The 25,018-nt window shown below is 55.5% G+C and overlaps 1 long non-coding RNA gene across 3 annotated transcripts; it reads right to left on the bottom strand.

Moving 5' to 3' along the window:
- Positions 1-1,162: 1,162 nt before the first annotated feature.
- On the bottom strand, positions 1,163-20,717 carry LOC138842722 (uncharacterized). 3 transcript variants are annotated; one of them, XR_011377517.1, is made up of 6 exons: positions 20,533-20,717; positions 11,613-11,690; positions 3,434-4,432; positions 2,800-3,014; positions 2,286-2,402; positions 1,163-2,139 (listed from the first exon to the last, which is right to left on the bottom strand). It is a non-coding gene; the product is annotated as an uncharacterized lncRNA (long non-coding RNA). The 3 variants fall into 3 exon arrangements; XR_011377519.1 differs by lacking the exon at positions 2,800-3,014; XR_011377518.1 differs by lacking the exon at positions 11,613-11,690.
- Positions 20,718-25,018: the final 4,301 nt, after the last annotated feature.

The following is a 25,018-nucleotide window of genomic DNA, read 5'->3' as shown; positions in this document are numbered from 1 at the left end:
GTGGCCCTAGCAGAATCAGGGGAGGGTTCTCTGTTTTTCTCTTTTACCCCGTCCCCACCCCTCCCCAGACCCGCCAGATTGTCCACCCAGACTGTCCCGCTTTCCATGTGGGTGACTCCCTGCCCCGGAGCCTCAGCTCTCAGACCCACAGAAGGGGGGCTGGCCCAGCAGCCTCCTCACTGTTGAGGTCCCAGGGGGTGGTGGGGCCGCCCTGCCCTGCGCCCCACAAGGCCTGTCTTGTGCAAGCCTCTCCTCTTCCAGAATCCAAACCTGGGGGGCTGGGGGGAGCTGGCAGCAGTGAGGCAGAACCTGAGCGGCCGGGGGGGGGCGGGGGGCGACAGGCAGTTGAGAGCCGCTGGGTGGGGGGCAGGCAGCAAGCAGTTAATCAGAAGGGCCACGTGGCTTGTGGCTGCATCGAAGCTGTCCCCCTCACGAGGCCACCCCAAGGCAGCCCCTGCGAACCGTGGACGCGGAGGAGGCCCCTCTCCTCCTGGCCCCTCCCCCCACTCTCCACAAGCCCCCTCCTTCCCCCTTCCTCTCATCCCCCCAACTTCGCAGGCTTCCTAGGCTTTGGTTAGAGAACAGGCAGAGACCCACCCAGGCTAGGTGTGTGCGTGCGTGTATTGTGCTGTGCGCATGTGTGCACACGCGCGTGTGTGCACGGGTGCGTGTGTGCACACGTGCACGTGTGCACAGGTGCAAGTGTGTGTGGTGCCTTGTGCACGCGTGCACGTGTGTGCCTTTGTGCACATGCTTGTGCATGGGTGCTCGTGTATGTGTACACTATGCATGTGTGCACACGTGCACGTGTGTGTGTGTGTGCTCGCGTGTGTGCCTGTGTGAGCGGCGTGAGGCCTCGAGGAGGGGGCCCGCCGGGCTCGGGAGGGGATTTAAAGCTGCTTCCGCGGCTGCCGGCGTGAGTGCTCCTGATAAACACCCCGGAGCCGAAGCGCTGCCGGCGGCGGGAGGCTGCGTATCAGAGCTCCTGGCAGGCTCGCAAAAAGCTGTCCTCGGCCCCGCGAGCCGCTCTATCAGCCCACGGAGGGAGGGCGGGGGAGGCAGGAGGGAGGGAGGGAAGAAGTATTTGCTTCAGCCCTTAATCACGGAATTTGAAATCCCAGCAAGTCGGTGCCGTTTATTTTCAGAGGCTGTCGAGGCGGGTTTCAGCGTTTAAAAGAAAAGGAGGATAAAAAACATTTGCATTTCCCTCCCTCTCTGCTCTCTCCTCTCTCCCCCTCACTCTCTGCTCACCTCGCTGCCAGTTGGGGCTGTGTGTTGGGGAAGGGATGCCAGAGAGAGATTTTTCAAGGCGCTTCGGGCACCGGCCAGTGTGGGGGGCAGCCCCGGTCAGAGGCAAGGGTGTCGGTGTGATGGGTGGGGGGGAGGACCAAGCCTGGTGGAAGGGGACAAGGGATGGAGGTGGGGAGCCAGGCTTGGCCGGGGCTGCTGTTTTGGGGGGTGCTGGGGGCTGTCGGCGGGGCTCTCCTGGGTCCCTTCAGAAAGGAGCCCTGGCCCCCAAATTTGCCCCAGCCCCGGCGGACCCCACCAACTCTTCCTGGCTTCTGCAGTGGAAGTGTAGGATGTTGAGGCTGCCAGGGGAGCTAGGACACCCCCCGGGGCAACACCCTCCCTGCACAGATAGGGAACTGAGGCCTGGAAGCGGAGAATGACACGGGCAAGGTCACACCCTGGCAGGACCAGGGCAAGGAGGGAGGCTAACTGGGTGTTAAGCATATGCTGGATGCCAAGCGCTATGCAGCACCAAGTACGGGGCTCTGATCGGCGCTGGACGCGGAGCTGGGGTCTGGGCAAGGAGGTCTTTGCCATCAGATGGACCAACCAGGGCTCCAAAGCCAGCCGTGATGCTTTCCAGCACAGTGACCTTGGCCATGGCCTTCTCTCTGACCTTCAGCCGGAGCCCATGGTACCTCCCGTGAGGACCACGTCAATGTGTGCACTGCATTGCGGAGGTGGCTCTGTCACCAGCATCCTTCCCGTGTCCACCGCACTCACTGTTCTTGCCTGGTGTCTCTTGGGGAATGACTTGGTGGTTGGATGATTCTGTCCTTGAAGAGGCTGGGGCACAGAACCCCCCTGGGTCTGCTCCCCAGGGCTCCCTTCTGAGACTCAGTTTCCTCACTGGTGAAATGAGAAAACCCACAGAATTACGGTCGTATTTCGATGAGTTAATGCATGTGAAGCCCTGGGCAGAACACAGAGCACTGGGAGGTGCCCTCCCACCGCCATGGTGATGATGACTTTTAGCTTCATGAGTATGTGCCCACCTGTCTCACTCTGAAGATTCCAGACGTCTCTAGGCCAAGACCCTGCGGTTCGTCTCAGAATGCCTCTTGGTCCCAACTTAAGGGAGTGATGCTGAAAGGTGCCCAGTAGTCCCCCTGCTGAGGCAGATGGAGAGAAAGCCATCTGGAGGGGAGAAAAGAACCCCGGCCCTGTGGACGGACCCCCCACTTTGCCTGAACTGAGGCTGGGAAGTAAGTTCTGGTATCTTTTGCAGACACCCAGGATGCCCCACTCCCCGCCCCCCCCCCACCATTTGCTGATTTTTTTAATTAGCAAAATGAGCCATCGTCATTGTTACACCACAGAAGGTATAAAGAAAATAGTAAAATCGTCTCCCTCCCAACACCTCCCAATTCAACTCCCTAGATAACCAGCGTCCAGAGATTAAGACTTCTGTCTTAAGTTTCTTCTGTCAATAGAAGCCCATCTAAATACTTCTTTTGATAAAAGTCGGGCAGTGCTCTACATCCTGTTTGGCAATTTATTTTCCTTTACACATTACAGTCTCCTTTCCAGGTCTATACGTGTGGCGACCTCGCTCTTCCTCGTGACTGAATAGTGTTCCCTTGTGCGCGTGCCCCTGCGCGCGGTGATCCAGTCCCCGGTGGATGGGCACAGAGGTTGTGTCCACTCTTGCCCTCTCAGGGCTGCAGAGAACGGGCTGGCCTTCCACAGCAGGCAGCGTTGTTGGCATCGGAGGGGCCGCTGTACTGAGGGTGCACGGGGAGGACAAGGGCGTCTGGGGGAGCCCCCCACCCTTCCCCAGGGACAGGCTGGTTGGTGCCCTGCTAGGACCAGGGCTGGGTGGGGAAGATAGCCTCAGGGAAAGCAGGGTCCTGGGGTCCCAGCCCTCAACCCTGCAGGGGAAGGAAACCCCTCACCCGGCCACCTGGGGGCCCCGGGGTGTGGAAGCCATGTGGAGAGGACCCAGTCTGGGCTGTTCCGGCCGAGCCCCTCCCCACCTCCCTGCCCTGAGGAGGTGGAGCCGTCTGTGTCCCTCGGGGCCGGGGTGGGGGGGGGGGCAGTAGCCATCTCCCTCTCCTCCGCCTTTAGCACCTTCTGTGGCCCCCCGTGCCTGCCTCCCTCTCCCCTCCACACTGCCCCCGCCCACCAGAGGGGAACCCCAAACCTTTCATCCACGGAGAGAGCCTAAGTCAGCCAGGAGCGGCTCTGTGTGCAGCGAGGTGGGCCTTTGTTCATGATTTTGTTGTTTGTGCATCGAAGGGAACATTCAGTGTGGCTTCTGGAGACGGGCTGACCCGTGTTCAGTGACAGCTCCATCCATTCCAACTCCAAATCCTCGAGCCTCAGCTTCCCAGTCGTGGTACCCAACTTCCCCACGGGGGCACCGACAGCACCTGCTTCACAGGGGTGGTGGGAACTCCGTGAAGGGGTCCACGCGAAGCCTTCGCGAGTCTCCTGACCCGCAACAAGTTCTCAATGAACGCCCGCTATTGTCATTACTATTTTTGTTATTATTCCTAATCGTGATGTTTTCAAAAATCTGCAGTACAAAAAGACCGCCTCTGAGTTGGGTGTCAAAACCAAGAAAAAGTCTGCCGTGGTGTGTATGCTGTGGGTGGTGTGTGGTATGTGATGTACGGTGTGCGTGTGAGGGTGTTATGTTTGATGTGTGTGTGGTATGTGTGTTAAGTATGGAGTGTGTGGGGTGTGTTACATATGGTACGTGTGTGAAGAGGTGTGAATGCAGTATGTGTGGTGTGTGCAGCATATGTGAATGCGGTGTGCGGTATGCATGTGTGCATGTGTGTCCTATGTATGTCAGGGTGTCCTCACACCATCTTTTGTGCCCTCTGCCCCCTGCCAGGCACTCTCTCCATTATCTCGGGCCCCTGGACTCTGTCCCTCTCCCTGGGAATCACTGTCACACCTACATCTTCCTTGTTACTGAAGGACAAGCCTGTTGACCTGGTGGCCTGGGAAGACCCGAGGACAACCCTGGGAAGCCGAAGAGGCCCCCCCTTCCCTAACTACGTCCCCATCCGGCCCCACCCCGCAGTCTCTTTGAACACGGGTCCACGTGGGCCTCATGTTCGGTGGGGTTTAGGTCAGCATCACCACTGGCTGTGGGAAGTTGCTTCTACCTCTCGGGCCTCAGTTTCCCCATCTGGAAAACAAGGATAAGAACAATAAGGTCCTAAGATTGTTTAAGCTCCTCATTTGCTCCCAACAGACAAACAAACAAGCGAACAAACAAAACAAATGAACCAGAAAATGCTCAACCTTCCCAGAGACACTGAGAGCAGGAAGAGGTGTGTCCAAGCAGGCGATCCGCACAGACTCACATAGCACACAGGCTCCTGGGATGGAGCGAGACTCTTCCTCTCCCTTTCCCCCAAGAGTTGTGTTATTGTAAGCCCCCTGCCCTCCTCAGTGGCTCTGGCAGTATTTCTAGATTTGCTGGGCAGGGTGAGCCAGGTGGAGCTGAGCTAAAAGGTGGGGTGTGAGCTCCCCAAGGAATGGGCTCTTCTGACACCCTGAGAACATTGCCACGGCCAACATTCCTGAGCGTGCCCCATGGGCCATATCTTGAGCCAGCCCCTCCTCACCAAGTGTTTTCTCACCCCGGATGCCGAGAAGAGAAGTGACAGGAGTAAGACCCCATGTGCGTGTAGACCCTTAGGGCTTTTTCAAGGCATGTTCGTAGATCTTGTTTATCATACTAGACAGTGAACAAGTCTCTTCCTCTCTCAAGGCCTCAGTTTTCTTATCTGTAAAATGGGGCTATGACGATGAGTCAATGAGCTGAGGATGTGAGGCTGCCGGCCCAAAGCCCCACATCTGGTAAATGTGAACCAGTGTTAACTCTTGTGGTGGATGGGGCCATTGTGCCCAGTGATTCTGGACCCCAAGAAGGTGACATCTCCCTGCCCCGGGGTCAGCGACTCACCGTGCCTCCCTATGGGCAGAACATACTTCCACACCCACTGGCAGCAGGCTTGGCCACGTGAATTGCTCTGACCAATGAACTGTGAGAAGTGACCACATGCCAGTGCCTGGCAGAAGCCTGAAAATCTATCCTGTGGTTATGCCAGCTCTCTGGCTCTTTTCTCTCAGGTTTACACGTCCTAGATAGGGGCTGCATCTTCAGCCTGGACCCCAAAATAAAGATAGCATGTGAAGCAGAGTGGTGCAGTGGAGGGGCAAGCAAACTGTGGGCAGCATTAAACCTGAAGGAAGATAAACCTTGGCTATGGTAATGTACTTATATTTAGGGAATGCTTGTTATGTAGCATAACCTAGCAAAATCTGACCAATACAGAAATTGGCAGCATCAAAAATTTGTAGCACTGGCTCTAAGAGTAGGTAACACATGACAGGTGACAAGGAATCAGTTATTGGGGGTAGGAGAGATGGTGACCCATGTTATACAGTGGGAAACATTTGGGAAGATTCTTGTCCACAGTAACTTGCAAAGCTGATACTATACTGCACTTGTGGCTTTAGCTGAAGAGCTTGGGAAACAGAAATGTCTAGAATGTCTTTTCGCTACATGTCATGGGCTGAATCAAGTCCCCGCAATTCATATGTTGAAGCCCTAACCCCCAGTACCTCAGAATGTGACTGTATTTGGAGACAGGGTCCTTAAAGAGGTGATTAAGATAAAATGAAGTCTTCAGGGTGGGCCCTAATCCAACATGACTGGTGTCCTTCTAAGAAGAGGAAATTTGCATACAAATGTGTACAGAGGAAAGGCGATGCGAAGACAGGGAGAATATGGCCCTCTACACACCAAGGAGAGAGGCCTGGAACAGACCCTTCCTTCCGGGTCTTCAGAAGGAACGAGCCCACTGACACCTTGATTGTGAGAACCAGCCTCCAGAATTGTGAGAAAATAAAGTTCTGTTGTGCTTTGTTACAGCAGCCCTAGAAACTCATACACTGCCTTTCACAAGCACATCAGAGATGCCCTCTGAAAGGAATTAGCCTGCTTACAAGCAGGAAAGACAGGGAAAGGGAAAATTCAGAAATTATGGGTTTGCAGGGTTGAAAAATGCAACGATTTCTCATCTCTAGCCAGTGAAAGGGAAAGGAAGCAGGAGCTCCACGGGCCCGGTGCCCAGAGGCCTGGAGCCCACGGGAGGATGCAGAGATGGCATTAGGGGAAGGGGGCCCCTGTAGGATGCTGAGCTTGGGTGTAAACACCTCATCCCCAGTGGAAAAAGGTGACATTCCCCACCCCCACCCCAGCAGTTTGTCTTCCAGAAAACCTAGAGAGAAAACCCAGTCCCATTGTGGGAAAAGCCCGCTCTTTGCATGACAAGTGGGCGCAACAGACCCAGGTCCTGCCCCTCCGGCAGTTAGCAGATTCCGCAAATTCGGAAATGACATTTTAGTAAAAGTTCTAATACGTGGGTGTTTGGAATACACGATGTGACCTTGGAGCAGATAATGAGTTTAAATTTTAACTGTCTGTGTCCCCAGAAATGTATTGTTTGAGAAGTCTAATTGTAAATTTGAATCTTTACGTAGAGGCCTGCAAAATGGGTAATCCACAAATAATCAATAAAGAATATTCTAGACTTATGAAGAAATAATAAAACTAAGAAATGCCGGGGCTTCCCCGGTGGCGCAGCGGTTAAGAATCTGCCTGCTGGACTTCCCTGGTGGTGCAGTGGTTAAGAATCCGCCTGCTAACGCAGGGGACACAGGTTGGAACCCTGGTCTGGGAAGATCCCACATGCCGCGGAGCAACTAAGCCCGTGCGCCACAACTACTGAGCCTGCGCTCTAGAGCCCACGTGCCACAGCTACTGCAGTCCGCGTGCCTAGAGCCCGTGCTCTGCAACAAGAGAAGCCACCGCAATGAGAAGCCCGCACACCGCAAGGAAGAGTAGCCCTCACTCACCGCAAATAGAGAGAGCCCGTGCGCAGCAACGAAGACCCAATGCAGCCAAAAATAAATAAATAAATATAAATAAATTTACTTTTTTAAAAAAAGAAATGCCTCGGGTGATAGAGTCTAGTTAAGACCCAGTGTCAGGGTAAAGATTCCATAGGCATATGACCAGCACTCCCTTGGTTAAAACCTCTGGTGAGGGGCTTCCCTGGTGGCGCAGTGATTGAGAGTCCACCTGCCAATGCAGGGGACATGGGTTCGTGCCCCGGTCCGGGAAGATCCCACATGCCGCGGGGCGGCTGGGCCTGTGAGCCATGGCTGCTGAGTCTGCGCGTCCGGAGCCTGTGCTCCGCAATGGGAGAGGCCGCAACAGTGAGAGGCCCGCGTACCGCAAAAAAAACCACAAAAAACCCTCTGGTGAGCTCAAGATACCTGTGATAAAGTCTAGAGAGGCAAGTCTAGAAAAAGTGGATGCATCTTCAGCATAAGAAGCTGAATGGCAACAAATAGAGAAAGGGTAACTAAGTTCTGAAGATGGTCACACTGTCAAAAGAGCTGCCAGTCTGGACTAAAAGAGGCTGTGACCGTTCACGACTTCAAACAGCATCTGGACCCCAAAGGGAGGAGAGCTGATGAGCCCCATCGATGTGGCCAAGGAGGTGATGGGAAAGGAAGTCCTCCCAGAGGGTGACCCAGGGGCCACAGGGAACAGGGGTCTGGGAGCAGTTCTGAGGGAGCACAGATCGAAGAGTGTTTTCTTCACCTGGGGGAGGTGACCCCCACAGTGTCCACCCAGCGGGACTCAGGATCGCCACGCACAGTGCCTGCGGCTTCCCTCCCAGCCCTCCCCCTTCTAAAGGAGCATGTCTGCAGGTTACCCTGTCCCTCTTCCACCCCTGAGTATCAGGCGTGTGGATGAATTGCTAGGGCCGCCATAACAAATACCAGACTAGGAGGCTTAAACAGCAGAGGTTTACTTTCTCCCAGTTCTGGAGGCTGGAAGTCCAAGAGTAAGGTGTCAGCAGGGTTGGTTTCTTCTGAGGTCTCTCTCCTGGGCTTGTAGACGGCCTTCTTCTCATTGTGTCCTCGCACGGTCTTTTCTCTGTGTGCACACACACGTGTCTGGTGTCTTTCTGTGTGTCCCTCTTCTTACAAGGACACTGGTGGGTTAGGGCCCACCTTAAAGGCCTCATTTTAACTTAATTAACTCTTGGGAATTCCCTGGATGCCCAGTGGTTAGGATTCTGCACTTTCACTGCCGGGACCCAGGTTCAATCCTTGGTCAGGGAGCTAAGCTCCTGAAAGCCGTGTGGCACGGCCAAAAAACAAACAAACAAAACCCCAAAAGTAATTACCTCTTATAAGATATATCCAAACATGGTTACATTCTGAGATACTGATGGCTGGGACTTCAACATGCAAATTTGGGGGAGACACAATTCAGTCTATAACTGTGTGTGAGACCAGAAAACGTTACCCCATATACAGAGCTCCGCATCAAGAGAAGCATGGGGCGTGGGGTGGCATTGACGCAGTTGCATTTAGCCGGCAGCTGGGCTGGAAGGTCCAAGGAGTCTTACTTTGTAGGTCTGGAACCTCAGTGCTCCCCCACTGGCCCCTCTCTTTTCTCTCCCTCCCTCCCTCCCTCCCTTTCTCTCTCTCTCTCTCTCTCTCTCTCTCTCTCCCCCTCCCTCTCCAGGGCTTCCTCACAGCATGGTGGATTTTTACATGGCTTCCAAGAAGGAGCATTCCAGGAAGGGTGAATGCAGAGGCTTCAAAGCCAATCCTGGGGCCAGCCCGGATTCAAGGGGAGAGGGAGAAAAACACCAGCCAGGTCTTGATGGGAGGATGACAGAGAGCCTGCAGCCATCTTTAATCTCCCACATGCTCTAGAAAGGGCCATTACACAAGCTCCATGTTCCATACGATGCAAGTCCAATTGGTGAGAAGTCTACTCATCTTGGGCCCTTTATATTTCTACATCCCTCCATTCTCAGATATTCAAAGTCCTTAAATTCATCCATTTTTCTAGAAGTAATACCTGGTGAGCCTGGCACCTCAAAACACCACCTATTCTTCCTCATCTGCGGAACTCTCTGAGGGCGGCAACCCAACCTAGGAAGTCACCCTAGTCTTCACAGTTGGGCTCAGACGCGGTGAACCCCTGAGTCATGCTCTCCACAAGTGTGGGGGCATTGCCTGTCGGGGCTGAGTCCTGACCTCGGACCCCTCTGGGCCCTCACATGGGAACCCTGTGGCTCAGAGAGGTTATGTGACTTGCCCAAGGTCACTCAGCTAGGAAGTAGTAGCAGAGCCAGGATTTGAACCCATGGCTGTTGTGCTCCCGAGTTCTTAGCCACTGGGGTCTCCTGCCTCACAGTCTCTAAGTGGTCTACAGATATTTAGGATACGTAGTAAGCGGATAAATAAACTACTTGGTGTTTCCTTTGGCAACCTGGGAGGTTCTGGACGCAGTCACAGGGGTGTTTCAATCTCAAGAGTTGACTAGAAGTCTAGAAACTAGAGTTAAGGTAGGATGCATTAACCGGAATCCACTTTCCTCCCCTGCCCTCAGAGGAAAAGTGGGTGCTTTTAATGCAGAATGTGGAAAATGCGCAAAAATAATAGCGACTTTGACATTCAATGAGAGCTCGCAGTGCCCAGCCACGGTCCTGAGAACCTTCCATAGATTAACTGCATTTACTTTTCCCAGGGACCTGATGAGCTTAGGGGGCATCATTATTCCCATTTTACTTATGAGGAAACTGAGGCACAGAGTAGGTTAAGTCTGTGCTTCTCAAACGATCTGTGGTGAAGGAACTTTCAGAGAAAAAATTTCCAATCTGTGGGAAGGGACGCTTTTGTAATCTAGACAGTCGCAATTGGGTGTAGGCAGTGCCAAACTGCTATGGATGTTTCTAAATGATCGCTTTCTATGCTTCTCTTATCATGTCAACAAACAGTGTGTGGGCCAGCACCAGCTTGTGGACCACACTTTGGGTTGCACAGCATCGAGTGGCTTGCCAATGGTTATCCAGCTGGTCAGCGATGGGGCCAGGATCTGGATATGAATCCGAGCTCTTGACCACTCACTCTGTCAGCAGGAGGGATGGAGAAGGGTTTGGCCATTGAGTATAGATCGTAATAAGTATCTGAGAAAGTAGAGAAAGAACACAGAGTGACTGAAAACCTATAGGTTGGTATCAGAAGTGTTAAGGAGTTTGTGCAAAATTCCAGAGCTACTATCGAGAGAACTGGGGCGAGAATAAAAGGGCTGCTGAGAGCTATTGCCGTGGGTTGTGAATTAGACCTCTTTGAAGTTCTTTGGGGAACAAGTGAGTTCAGAAAACTCATTTAAATTACTTTCGACTGCTGGACTATTAAGTCAGTCAGCGCTGAGACTGAGCTATGTGGAACCTTGGCTTTTATTTGGGTTACACCGACATGAGCTTAGGTCTCTGCACATCTCTCTCCACCCCCAAGGAATTTAAACCACCACCAAGTTGTGACCTACTGAGGGTTCAATGAGCACTTTGGGAATGAATGAGTAATGAACAAACAGGTAAATGGTCAGACACAAAGTCCTTCTTACAAGTCCATTGGGTGCAAGACTCCAAGAGAAAATGCTGGATATGGAGGACCAGGAGGGGGAGCAAGCCCTCCACATGTCAAAAGTGACCATCATTAAATTATAGGATTAAAAGTGGTCTTATTGTCTGTATTGAGCTTATCTGTATTTTCTACAATATCTATAACAAGTATGTCTTACTTTTGTAGTAAACATGAAGTTATTTGGGAGGAAATAAACAGTCTCTACTTTAAGTGTGCCCCCAGTTCAATTGGAGAAAAGATGGTCAGATCACGGAGAGTAAGGATCTAGGCAAACGGGAGGTGCTCAATGCGTTTGGCTTAAATTTCAGTCATGCACCGGAAGGAAGGAGACCCTTTCTGAGAAGGGCACTTTTCTTTATTTCTTTATCTCTTGCGCCCGTAGGTACCACTGTCCTTAGTCTGTAGGCTCACCGTGGGCAAGGCCAGGTTGCCTGGACTGATGCCCCCCACCTAGTGCTGGGTCTGTAACAGCCACCGTTGGCCCCCCATGTGGATGGCAAAGTCTATCTATCTGCGTGGTTTACTTCTCCTTCCGGTTCTCTGGTCTGTTCAGTTTCCAAGGGGACGAGGGATGGGGACAGCCTGGGGACCTCAGAAGACCAGGCAGAAGAGGCCGCCTGCTTCCCCTTCCTCAGGGCCTCTGTGGCTGGCTGTGCCTGCGGCATGGCCTGTCTCCTTCCTTTCTTCTAATTTCCCATCACCTGGCTGGGCCCCTGGGGCAGAGTGCAGGCTCCTGGGGCCACAGTCCCAGCTTCTCTCCCCCTTCCCCTCCCAGCTCCTGTCTCTCCCCTTTCTGGCTGCCTCAGCTCCTGCTCAAGGTCAAGGAACGAACAGACCTTTCCCTGGAGCCAGCCACGGAGAGGACGCCTCCAGCTAGAATCCAATTCTGAGTCAGGGCCAGGGCTTTCTCTTTCCTGTGAATGTGAAGACAGGAAGGAAATTTTCTGTAGCCATAAAATCAGTGAAAAAAAAAAAAGGTTTGTAGGCAGAGAAGAAGCCAAGCACTTGGCTTTGGTTAAAGGCACTAATAACACATGGAAATGGTCAGACCTGGAGAGGGAGGGTCTGGGGGTAAACTCGAATATCCTTGTAGCTTTTAGCAATATCTTCTTTCACCTGAGGGCCAACCAGGTGTTGGTCGTGGGATTGAGAACATGGGATGGCTCCCTGGCTTTTGGGGACAGAATGGGGGGGGGGTCTAAGTGGAGTCAAGTGTGGGGATGAGCAGGGAGGTGAAGACTCAGGATGTTTCTAGGCTTTGGGTCAAGACAGTCCAGTGGCTGGAGCCAGGACCATGGTTTTGGAGACCCAATATGACTAGCAATGAACTTGATGGATTTCTAATCTTAGAGGGATGAACCTGGAACCCAGAGAAGGCAGCGCTGGCCAACTTGGGAAGGGTCTTATAGGCAATGAGAGCGATTTAGGACTTTACCCAGAGGACAGATAGAAGCCATGAAAGGTTTAAGTGGGAGAATCGAATGGTCAAGTGTCTAATGTGGAAAGATCTCTCTCATTGCACCGTGCACGTGGCCTCATGGAGAGCAAGCCTGGAGGAAGGGAGAGCAGCAAGGAGGCTGCCACTCTGATCCAGGTTGGTGGCTGAGCAGGTGGAGAGAAGATTCAGGGTATGTCAGAGGAGGGAGGTATGACAGGTCCGGATGACTGACTCACATGGCGGTGGCACTGGGGAGAGAGGAACGGGAAGAGGATGGCGCCCAGGCTTTTGGGCAGAGTGACTGGATGTATGGAAGGGGTTCCGCAGAGGAAGAAGGGGAGGATTTGGGAGCAGGATACATATTTTTATTTCTTGAATATTTTTTTGAGTTTTGACCAAGTACCACGAGACAGGACACCAAGAAGGATAAGGCATAGCTCTGACCCAGAGAAGCCAGAATTCACACATATCAAGAAAAAGCCTGGGCTTCCCTGGTGGTGCAGTGGTTGGGGGTCCGCCTGCCGGTGCGGGGGACACGGGTTCGGTCCCTGGTCCAGGAGGATCCCACATGCTGCGGAGCGGCTGGGCCCGTGAGCCACAATTACTGAGCCTATGCTCTGGAGCCAGCGGGCCACAGCTACTGAGTCAGCGAGCCACAACTACTGAGCCCACATGACACAGCTGCTGAGGCCCGCATGCCTAGGGCCCGTGCTTTGCAGCAAGAGAAGCCACAACAATGAGAAGCCCACCCACCGCAACGAAGACCCAACGCAGCCAAAAATAAATAAAAGAAAGAAAGAAAGAAAGAAAGAAAGAAAGAAAGAAAGAGCCTGTAAGGGTGGGGCTGTAGGGATCTAACCCTGAGACATTGGGACTTCGGGCGATGGAGAGGTGGGGGAGGGCTGCAGGAACTGGACGGGCCTATTTGGAGGGGTCAGTGAGGAGCAGCTGCAGGACCGCGACTTGGCCTTCCACATCCTTCACACCCCTTCCCACAAGCCCGTGTGCCTGGCTCTATGCCAGGCAAGGTGTCCCCGCTTGATGCCCTCCCCCTGCTGCCCACTCCAGCCTCAGAGCTGGCCTCTCCCTGGCTCTCTGGTAAACTACTCTCTCTTAAGCTAAAACCAGAACGCGACCCGATGTTTCCCTAAGGGGCCTTTGTCCCTCGTCTCCCATCTGGCTGGGAAACACTCTCCGTTCCACATTTTACCTGGATTGCTTCTACCCATTCTTTATGTCTCAGCTTAGAGGGTCTTTGTCCTGGAAGCCTTTCCTGTCGCCTAAATCTGGGCTGATTGTGCCTCTCCTGTGCTGAGGAAACATTCTTTGGGTGGATGCATGGGGAATGAATGGACATTTGGATGAGTGGATGAATGAATGAAGGAATGAATGGGGGAGATGAATGAATGGAGATGGGTGAATGGATGGGGGATGGATGGCTGAATAGATGAACTAATGGATAGACGGGTGAAGGGGACGATTGGTGAACTAGGTAGGTGGATGGTTGGGCAGATGAAGAGCAGAGGGTGAACTGGTTAGGTGGGAGGTAGGGTAGGTGGGATAGGTGAATAGGTAGGTGGGTTAGCGGATGGAGGTGGATGGAGAGTGGCGGGCACGTGGAAGGGAGACTGGATGTAAAGGAAGGCAAAGGAGACGAGGCTGGCTCAGGCATGCGGAAATTTGTGGAAGGCCCAGCGTGTCCAAGGCAGCAGTGGAGTCGGAATCTTGTTCTCCTTCCTCTGACCCCTCGGCTTCCTCAGACCATTCTGCTCCCACATTGGAGGGACCCAGCTCTGGGCACTGCAGTCAGAGATGTAACTGGCACCAGGAACCTTCTTCCATTTTCCCTCTTTTTTTTTTTTTTTTTTTTTGCGGTACGTGGGCCTCTCACTGTTGCGGCCTCTCCCGTTGCGGAGCACAGGCTCCGCGCGCGCAGGCTCAGCGGCCATGGCTCACGGGCCCAGCCGCTCCGCGGCATGTGGGATCTTCCCGGACCGGGGCACGAACCCGCGTCCCCTGCATCGGCAGGCGGACTCTCAACCACTGCGCCACCAGGGCAGCCCTTCCCTCTTTTGTATAACTCTTCATCTTGTGGATTTTTTCCCAGCTGGTCTGATTACTGACAATGCCCTGCGTCTGGGGATGAACTAAGAGATTTCCGTCTCTCCGTAGCCATTTTCCTCCCGCTTCCTTCCTCGCCTTCTCCACCCTCCTCCTCCTCTGCTGGGGCCTTGCAGCACAGAGCCGAATACCCACCTGTGCTGGGCCGGTCTGCAAGCACAGCCTTAGCCAGCAGCGGCTGCCTGAGCCCCGTTGCCCTCGGCCCCAACCAGCCCCGGTCCCTGCTGCCTGGTGCCCGCCCCCGCCCGGCAGCTCCGATTTTCAGCTCGGGTTTGATCGCCTGCCAGGATCTTCCAAATGTCAGCTGCAACGTTAGCATCTTTAAGAGAGCGCCCGAGGCGATCTTTAAGCAGGGAGGCTGGGGCCCCATGCTGATGAGAGGAGCGGGCTCCGGGCTGACAGCTCTGCCTGCTGCCTCCCAGCCGCAGTTCTGGGAGCCTGTGGCCCCCCCAGTCTTTGGACCTGGACAGTACTTGGGTTTATTTTTAAGTCTGGATGAAGCAGGGCTTTGCCAGGAGTTGAGCTCGATCCCCATCGCCTCCCCCTACCAGGGAGCCCCAGGAGGGAGAGGGGGCCGGTGTTGTCACTGCTCTAGCCCCAAGGCCAGCGTGAGGACTGACCCTGAGGGGGAGGGGATAAATATTTGTTAATCAAATGACCGCACGAGCATCCTAAGCTGCCCCAAAGAGCGAATGCTGAATAGGGTGCTTTCTCCCTCACCTTCGCCTTGAGGGTGAGATGCTCAGGGTGAGGGGAGACGAGCAAAGGCTCCAGCCTTTGGAGTCAGATCGACAGATCCAGCATGTGGGAGCTGTGTGGCTTTGGGAAAGTTGCTGGCCCTCTCTGAGCCTTGGCTTTTCTTTTTAATAAATTTATTTACTTATTTATTTATGGCTGCGTTGGGTCTTCTCGTTGCTGCGCACCGGCTTTCTCTAGTTGCGGCGAGCGGGGGCTACTCTTCCTTCTGGTGCGGGGCTTTCTCATTGCAATGGCTTCTCTTGTTGTGGAGCACGGGCTCTAGGCGCGCGGGCTTCAGTAGTTGTGGCTCGCGGGCTCTAGAGCTCAGGCTCAGGAGTTGTGGCTGGCGGGCTCTAGAGTGCAGGCTCAGTAGTTGTGGCACACAGGCTTAGTTGCTCCGCGGCACGTGGGATCTTCCCGGACCAGGGCTCGAACCTGTGTCCCCTGCATTGGCAGGCAGATTCTTAAACACTGTGCCACCAGGGAGGTCCCTCAGAGCCTCGGCTTTATCATCAACGAAATGTGCAAGAGGATAGAATGCCAGCCACGTAGTTGTTGGGAGGATCCACAGGCTAATGAGATGGGAACACTGGGTACAGTGCCAGCACATAGTAGGGACTCAAGGGAGTCGGTCCCCTTCCTCTCTTTCCCCTTTCTGCCCCTCTGCTGCCCCTATGGCTTTGCAGGTGCTATTCCTTCTGCCACGAAGGCCCTTCTCCAATCACCCTTGTCCTTCCAGACCCTGAGCACGCCCCTGCTCTGGGACCCCTCCTCACCCGCCCAGTCCAGGCACAGTTGACACTCCTCCTCAGGTCCCCCGGGACAGAACTGGCGCCTGACACCCATGCAGTGTGACTGTGGTTTCTGTTCCAAGCCAAGGGTCGGCACATTTCTTGGGGGCAGAAAATATTTGTATTGATTTCTAGAGTCTTAAACAGGTCCTAGTACACAGCCGATGCAGAATGAATGAATGAATGAATGAATGAATGAATGCCTAGTTAGTTGGTGTGAGCAGAATCAAGGAACGTTTCTGGAAGGTTTTAGTAATAAGAGAATGTACACCTCAAAGGCTGAGCCCTGCTAAAACCTTCAAAAAACTCCCCATGGTGTTGGTGAAAGGCTGTTGCCTTTTCCCAAAATGCCACGTTTCTCTCGGATCCTCGGAACAAGGATGATTATTCTCAGTTTTCAGTTGCCGTTTGTCACACAGCGGGTTGGAGGAAGGTGCCTGGTCCAGACCATTCTTCTGATCCTTGGTCCCTGGACTGGTGGGTCATGGCCCATCCCAGGGCCGCCACTGGTGCCCATGGCACACTCCCCAGTGCCCTGATGATCAATGCCCTTTGCAGGGTGGTAAGGCTATGGAAGTGGCCTCCACATTGGTGACTTGGTCTATTTCCACATTTTTGAGGCCTGTCACTTGAGACTGAAATGCCCAGATGGGGAGGTGAAGCGACTCAGAAAAGGATAAGAAGCGCCTAGAGGCCAGATCCCACCCAAGGGGAGGCAAGCAGGGGACAGCAGCCTGAACCTCTTACACTGGAGTTGCGGTCTTGATGGGGACCAGTTGGAACTGGTGTGCTGAACTGGGGGATGGGGAATTGGTACACTTCCACAGAGAGGGCAGGATCCGCACCCAGCTCACATAAGCATATGTTTAAAAACTAAAAGGTGAAGGAACCGGACTCAGAATGGTTATAGAATAAAAACAGAATGAATAGACGAATGAATGGTGGGTGAGTGGTAGGTGGATGGATGGACACATGGGTGGGTGGTGGTTGGCTGGGTGATGGCTAGATGACTGGATGAGTTGATGGATGAATAGATGGGTAGATAAATGGATGGATGGATGGTGGATAGATGAGTGGGTGGGTGGATGGGTGAAGAGATGGATGCGTAAATGGGTTTACGCAGGGGTGGGTAGGTGAGTGGATCGGCGGATGGATGGATAGATGGGAGATGGGTGGATGGATGAGTAGATGGATGAGTGGATGGATGGATGGTGGATGGAGATGTAGATGGGAAGATGGACAAGTGAATGGGTTCATGGATGGGTGGGTGGGTAGGCGTGTAAGTACATGGATAGATGGGTGGATAGATGGGAAGATGGATGAATGAGTGGGTAGGTGGGTGAGTGGATGGATGGGCAGATGGTGGCTGGGTGGAGGGATCTGCAGATGATAGGACAGGAAGCATAGGATGGACAGGAAGATGGATGGGGAGCGGGATAGGTGGATGGGTGAGTGGGTGGATAGAGGTAGCGTTGGTGTAGAGTGAAGAGCAAACTGGTTGAGGGTTAGGGAACCTTGCCACTGCCCCGATTCTCACCCTCATGCCCTACGGGCCTTGTGCTGGTCATCTGACCTTCTTGGACGTCAGCTTCCTTACCTGCCTAAAAGGGCAATAGTCCCCGCCCCCACCCACTACGCAGGGATCAGAAAAGACCCCTGGCTGTGAGTACTCCCTGGCACCATGACCTCTCCAGCCCTCCTGACCAATGTCACCCTGCCCGTGTGCCCATCCTGTGCTGAGCTTCCTCTTTCCCGTGCCCAGGGCACTCCTGTGCAGTTTCCATCAACGCTTCCTAATAGAGGTCAAGGGAATTCTGTTCACAGCCCAGTCCAGCATGGGCAACACCCACAGCCCTGAGTCTGGTCGAGCTTGGCCGATATGCGCTGGGGTTAAGAGGCCGTCTCTGAGATCAGGAAGTGGCAGCTCCGGCACTCAGTGCGGTGGGACCTGAGGCAAGTCAACACCCCTCTCTGAGCCTCACTTTCCCCACCTGAAAACAGGGCTAGCAGCAGCCACCCAAGGAGGGTGCCTAAGAGGCCCCACGACGCAACACACGTGGGTGTTCAGCCCAGCATGGGGCCCAGGGCTGGGCTCGGAGAGGCATAGCTGCCCTTGCTACTATCTTCACCAGAACCAAATGCTGGCCCGAAGGGCTTACTGTAGAATGAGCATCCCAGGGGCGAAGGTCTGGCTGCACGCAGGCTTGTGGAACGGGGAAGTTCCCGGGAGTCAAGTACCCCCTGGTACAGGCAGGCTCACAGCCACAGTAGCCAGCTCGGAGGACAACTCTGTGTGGCGGCTTTGTGGCTTCACATGTACCTCGTTCTCGACAGCCCACAGCCTGGCGCTTCCCCTTGCCAGCTGGGTGACCCCGGGCAAGCGACCTCCCCTCTCTGAGTCTTGTTTTCCTCACCTGTAAAAGGGGGGTTTCGGAGTCACCAGTGTGCTTTCTCATTTGCCTCCCAGCAAGGGGGTGGGACCGGCACCCTTCACCGCTGGAGAGGCAAATGCTGGGGTCCAGAGAGGTTCTAGATCGACTTAAGTGCGGAGCTAGGATAAGAATGCAGCCCCCTCCCGAGCGCCCAACCTGCCCTAAGTATTCTAGCTGAAGCCTTGGGCTGGACTTTGGGCTCTGGGGCCCCCATCCCGCCTGCTACTGCTACTCCTGGCCAATGCCTGACACTTCCTGGCCAGGGTGGAGTCCTTGCTGTGAGCGGGCGGGGGCGTGGGGCGTGTCACAGGGCTCTCCTTGACATGGAGCCTTGAGAGACTGCCCCCCAGGGGACCCTCCCCCAACACCCGCAGACCCAAGGGGCACCCACAGAGTCCGTGGGAGTTCGGGCAGCCCAAGTGACGTGGTTGTTGGGTCAGTGCCCCCTCAGACCTGGTGCCAGGGAACAGGAATGGGGACCCAGGGCCCCTGGGGGTGGCAGCAGTGCAAGATCCCAGCCCCCACCAGCCCTAGGGTCCCCCCTCCCCTTCCCCAACTGCTGCAGACTCTGGTTAAAATGGCATGCCACCATCTGTCATCCTTCCCCCACTCCATGGGCTGGCTGTGACTCTGACTCGGGGACTTCCTTGCCTGTGAACAGGAGGCAGGCAGGTCCCCAGGGCCAGGGGGGTGATGGGCCTGGTGCTGGCCCAGGGCTGCTGAGCTGGGGAGGAACCCGTGGGTGGGCGGGCAGGATACCAGGTACCAGGGGGTCTCCAAGCCCTCCCGCAGCGGTGCTCCTACCCCCCAGGGGTCCCTCAGTGACCCTGGCCCCCATCTGCACCCACCCCCTTCCCTGAGCTCCTCCAGCTGCCTGGATCGCTCACATCCGCCCCCGCCTTGCTTCTGCTGTGTTTAGAGAATTTCAAATCAATACCTGGGTCTGAGAGCGTTGATGGACCCTCCCTAACGAGGGTTGCCTCCCTGGGCAGCCTGCATCCCGCCCCAGGCATCTTTGCTTTAAAACCGGGAAAACCCAGGCCAGAAAGCAGGGCAGTGGGAGAGCTGGGGGTAGACCAGAACTCACCCCGGACCTGGCCCTGGCTTCAGCTTTGCCTCGCAGTCGGAAGCAGCAAGGGGGAGGGAGGGAGGGGTGACACAGAGGTGAAAGGCTCTGAAACTGTAAACAAGCCTCCTGGCCTCACTTTTCCCATCTGGGGAATGGGGGAGTCAAGGCTGCTCGGAAAGAGTATCTTTTGAGCCAGAGAGCACACGGGGACTTGTTCTTGTCTCCTAAAGCCCGGCAACTTGGGAGGGGCAGCAGTGCGGCTGGGGGCGGTGAAGGGGATTCCTTCTGGGAAAGAATCAGTTCGGGTCAGCCCCCTCCACGGTCCTCCCCCGCCCCAGTTCTGCAGCTTCTCCCTCCCCCCACCACAGGGCTGCCAGCTGCCCCCTCCCCTCCCCGCCTTCTGACTGCCAGCTCCTCCCCGCAAAGCCCCCAGACCCCAGCTGCAGTGTTCTTACAGCTTTGACCAGCCGCTCAGTCCCTACTCTCCCTCCCCTCCGCCTCCATCTCTCCCCCGCTCTCATCCATCCTCTGCCCCTCCTCCTCTTCATCTTTCTCCCTCTGTTCTCCCCTCTCCATCCTCTCCCCCTCCTCCCCTCCGCCTCCCCCTTCCTCCCTCCCCCTTCCTCCCTCCCTCTATCCTCTCTCCTCCTCCCCCCCCCCTTCCTCCCTCCCGAGCTCTCCCTCCCTCCCTCTCTCCGGGGGAAGAAAGGTCACCGTGCAGCTGATTACTCAGAGCTCAGTTGCTGTAGCAACCGGCGGGGGAAGTGGGACAGGCTGGCTTTGAGGACGCGTGAGGTCGGCCGCGGGCGGCTGGAGCCGGCGCGGGTCTCTGTGCTCCTGCGAGCGGGAAGCTGCCGGCAGCCCGGCTTCTCGGCCGCCGCGGGCCCGGCTCCGGGGTTTTTTAATGAAGAATTCCTGCTCCCCTCTCGCACCCCTCCCCGCCTCCTTCCCACCTCCCTGGGGTCTGGAAGGAGAGGTTCGCCCCCTCCTCGGTTTGGCTGCTTCTCTCTGGTCGTCTGGTCTCTGTCTCTCCCCCTCTGCTAGGTTCTGATGGCTTCTTTCCTTCTCGTTCTGTCCCAGAGCTCAAAGGCACAAGCCCCTTCCCCACACACGCGCGCGCATAGACGCGAGAGCGCGCGCACACACACGAACACACTCATCTCTCACCGGCTTGGTAAGAAGACCAGTGAAACCCTCAGCATCTCCATCCCCAGCCTGTGTCATGGGCCTGGGAGGCTCCAGGCTTCCTCAGCACAGCCAGAGACAAGAACCCACAGAGGGTCTGGCCCGCTGCTCCCTGAGCACAGCGGCATCCGCCTGGCACCCACTGTGTGCCCAGCTCTGCCCTCCAGGAGCTGGGGCGCGGGCTGGGGAAGGCAGCACTCTGCTCAGAAAGGAAGCCAGACCCGTGAGGGGGAGGGGGGATTGCGTCCCAAGCCCTGCTGTGGCTTGGTCCTTCTCCTGCAGCTCAGAAGCCCAGGGCGCAAGACCTACTGGGACAGAGGGTCCTGGACGTGTCGGATGCAGGCTCTGTAGTGGGCTGGGCCTGGGTGCCGGTCCCCACCCTCCTCTGGGACCCTCCTCCACTGTTAGTGGGAATGTAAAGTGGTTCAACCACTTTGGAAAACATTAGGCAGCTTTTTCAAAAGTGAAGCATACACCTTCCATATGGTCAGGCCATTGCCCTCCTAGGCATTTATCCCAGAGAAATGCAAACTTAGGTCCACGCAGACTTGGACACGAATGTTCATAGCAGCTGCATTTGTAACAGGCAAAACTGGAACCAACCCAAATGTCCGTCAGCAAAAGACGGGCTCCGCAGGTCCTGGACATCCCTATGATGGGGCAGGACTCCGTAAACAGCAATAAGAAGAAATGAACTGCCGATACTGCAGCAACGTGGAAGAAACTCAAGGTCATGATGCTGAGTGAGAGGAGCCAGGAGACAAAGAGTGCATACTGTGCATACATTTCTAGTACATTCTAGAAAGTGCCAACTAACCTATAGTGACAAAGCAACTCAGGGGACACCGGGTGCTAGGAGCTCCCACAAAAGTCACAAGAAAAGTTTTGGAGGGGGGTGGACGTGTTCACTGTCTTGATGGTAGTGACGGTTTTATACATATCCCGAAATGCAATTTTTTTTTTTTTTTTTGGCCATGCCACGCAGTTGCAGGATCTCAGTTCCCCAACCAGGAATTGAACCTGGGCCACAGCAGGGAAAGCCCGGCACCCTAACCACGAGGCCACCAGGGAACTCCCCGAAATGCAGTTTAAATGTGTGCAGTTATTGTAAGTCCACCTCAATCAATTGAAAAAAATTCCTGCTCTGCCACTCACTGGCTGAGTGACCTTGGGTGAGTCACCTCACTTCTCCAAGCCTCAAGTATGAAAATGGAATAATGACAGTGGTAACCTCACGGGATGGTTATGAGGATTCAATTGCATAATGCTAGCTCATCACTCAGCTCCATCCCAACCAAACCGAGGGGGGCCCCATCCAGAGCAGAGAAGAATAGCACTGGGGGGACCTGCCTACAGTTCCCTGTTTCGGTTTGTCCCCCGCTCACTCACTCATGCCTTGGCAATGAGAAGGGGAGCCCCTGATCCATGCTGGGCCTGGCCACTTCCTGGGTAAACAAGGGAGAAACCAGCCCTAACCCCATCCTCATGGGTACATAGTCTGGGGCAGTTACAACACGAGGAAGAGAGGTCCAGGCACTTGCAAAGGCCCTGTGGCTGGTGGGAGCCCTGTATGTCCCAGAAGCTGAAGTGCAGGCAGCAAGAGGTGCACAGACAGGCCCCATCCTGTGACCTCTTGCAGGCCCTGGCAAGGAGTTTGCAAGCCTCCTGAGGGCTGCCGCACTCCTGGTGTGGTTCGTAGGGGACTGTAGTGTTGGCGCCACCTCCGTGCAAATTCCAGCTCTCAGCTCACCTCCCCTTTCTCTAAGCCTCGAATCCCCCATCTGGCAAATGGGAGTGATGATCCCTTATGGGACCTGGCCCAGTGCTCAGTGGTTAGGGGTCTGGGGTGTGGCTGACTCTGTCGTCAGGTTTGCCACACTGTGTTCTAATTCTTGGACCCTGGATAGCTTGCCCGGCCCAACTGTGGGCTCCTGGGGGCTGCATGTGCAGCCCCCTCCCCTCTGAGCCTCTGTGTCTGGCACAGAGCAGGCACCCAATAAATATCTCAGGATGTGAATAATCAAGGCACCCATGCAGGATAGAGGGTCCACGCTCTGGCTGAAAGACAGACTACCCTCCACCCTCAGCCTTGGTCTGAGGACTTCTCTCAAGTTGAGAGTAAGCGTGGGGACAGTTTTCTTGGGGTTCCGAGCTGTGGTTAGTTTTGGCCCTTCGACTGCGAATGACTTTGACCAGCCAGGTTGTCCCCTTTACTCGCCTGAGGAGGCCCTGGAGAGGACGAGGTTCTGAACACCCACCCCGACCCTGGACCAGCTGCCCAGACCATCAAGGGGGATGGAGTTGACATGAGAGATTCCCACCAGGCATCTCATGCCCAGAGAGGAGGCAGACCTGGGCCAGGTGCACAGGGAGGCCATGCCAGAGCCTGCCTTGGACTCACCGTCCAGTGCTCTTCCCACAGGGCTGGGCCAGGCTGCAGGCTAGCTGCCCCAATCCTTTTTGGCCACCGAGGCTCACACCGGAGCTTCCCAGATTTGCACCAGGGCCGGGGGAGTAAAGCATTATGTTGAGACCCTCACAGAGTTTGCCAGGAAGGCGGGCTCTGGCCTCTGAGGGGCTCACGTTTCCACCACCCCTTTCAAACCTCCTGAGCCCCTGCACCTGCCCTGGGAGCTGAGGGAGAGCCAGGGCCAGAGGGAGCCCAAAGCCACAGTCCCGACCCCATGGAGCCTCCCAGGCTCTCCCTCGACTTGGCCGAGCGGTGCACCCCCCCCCAGCCCCGATGGCTATGGTCTCAGGGAGAAGCTTGACGGAGAAAATCTCACCACGTAGCACTAGCCTTGGCCTCAGAGGCCAACCCCAACCCCCCACATGCTCTGTGACCGCGGCCACATCACTGTCCCTCCCTCTCTGACCCACCTCTTCCGAAAGCTGGGCCTGCATCACTCACCTGCAGGGCGCTGGTACCACAAACACCCCGAAAAGCAGTCATTACCGTTAAGAAGCCCATTTTCTGGAGAAGGAGCCGAGGCCTGCGGGGTCTAGGTGAAGTGTCCGAAGCCACCAGGTGGTGACTGATGATACGCACAGCCAGAATCCGGGGCTCCCACCCCAGCTCCGGTGTGACTGTGTGACCTTGAGCAAGTCGCAGCACCCCCTCAGAGCCTCAGTTTCCTCATCTGTGACCTGGGGCTGATAAAGGGACGGAAGGAGCTCAAGCAAAGGTGGCTCTCGGCACAGAGCGCGACACCGTCACCGGTATGATTGTCTGTGGGCAGAGCCCTCCAGCTGCTCTTGCATTTGTGGCAGTGGCCCAAGGTCTTCCATGGGACCATGTTGGGGCCCTGGAGATGGGAGGTTACATTTGCTGTGACAATGGCCCCAGGAGCTGCCTCCTTCTCTCTCCGGCACACATACCCCAGAGGCCTGAGCACGACCCACCAATCCTCCCAGCCTTCCCTTGAACCTTCTCCCAGACACCTACTGTGTGTGGGCATAGAGAGGCCCTGAAGAGGAGGACCTGTCCAGTGTGGCCAGGGGGGTGATGGGGGAGGGGGGGCAGGGTCTAGAGATGCCTGAGGAGAAGAGGGCTAACCTGAAACCCAAAGCTTGAGTATCAGTCAGCCAGGCAGAGGCTGTGGGGATGCTCCCGGCAAAGGACACAGAGCACGTGCAAAGGCCCAGGGGCGAGAATGAAACAGAGCTAATTCAAACAATTGAAAAATATTCAGTTTCAGAAGCCGAGAGCTACAGAAAGTATCACTGAAGGATGGCAGTAGAGAGGTCAGCCTGGGTCGGGCCATTACCGGGCTTGTGTTAGTTTCAATGTTATACTGAGGGTACTGGGGAGCCATGGCAGGTTTTAGGCAGAGGAGTGACACATTCAGAAGAACCTTCCAGAATGATTGCTCTGGCTGCCCCGAGCGGAAGGGACTGAAGGGACAAAGGGAGAAGCAGGGAGACCAGCAGGGTGGCTGTTGCAGACGTCCAGGCAAGAAATAATGGGGGGCCACACTGGAGCAGCAGAGGGAGGGGCAGAGCAGACTGACGGGAAGGACCTAAAGGGTCGATTTGCTGGACAAGGGGATGAGGGAGGGGGAAGAAGAGGGTGCACAATGTGGGGGATGGTGGGGTCGTCTCTGAGGCCACGCGGAGAAGCAGGCAGGGTGGTATCTTCGGCGCCTTGGGTCCCACAGCGCCGCCGGCTGCCTCATGGTACAGCCCTGACCCTAAAACCGCCCTCCTCGGCCCCCAGGGGAGCTGTCCTCATGGAAACCAGGGGTCTCTGGCAGGTAGAGGGCCTCACGGGTAAACAGCCGGCAGTCGTGGGGGCCGATCCCAGGGTACAGGGGGCACCACCTGCAGCCTGCAGAGCGTCCCGGGATGAGGCGTCCAGGGCACAGCGGAGTGAGGAGGGTCTGGCTCCAGCCCTGGCGGATGTTCCCTCTGCCTCCGGTTTCCTCCTCGCTGAGACAGACAGATGCAGATGGACAGACTCGCCACCAGC

Source organism: Globicephala melas, chromosome 6 (assembly GCF_963455315.2).
Source record: "Globicephala melas chromosome 6, mGloMel1.2, whole genome shotgun sequence".
Taxonomy (NCBI): Eukaryota; Metazoa; Chordata; class Mammalia; order Artiodactyla; family Delphinidae; genus Globicephala; species Globicephala melas.
This window is presented reverse-complemented; position numbering and strand designations above follow the sequence as displayed.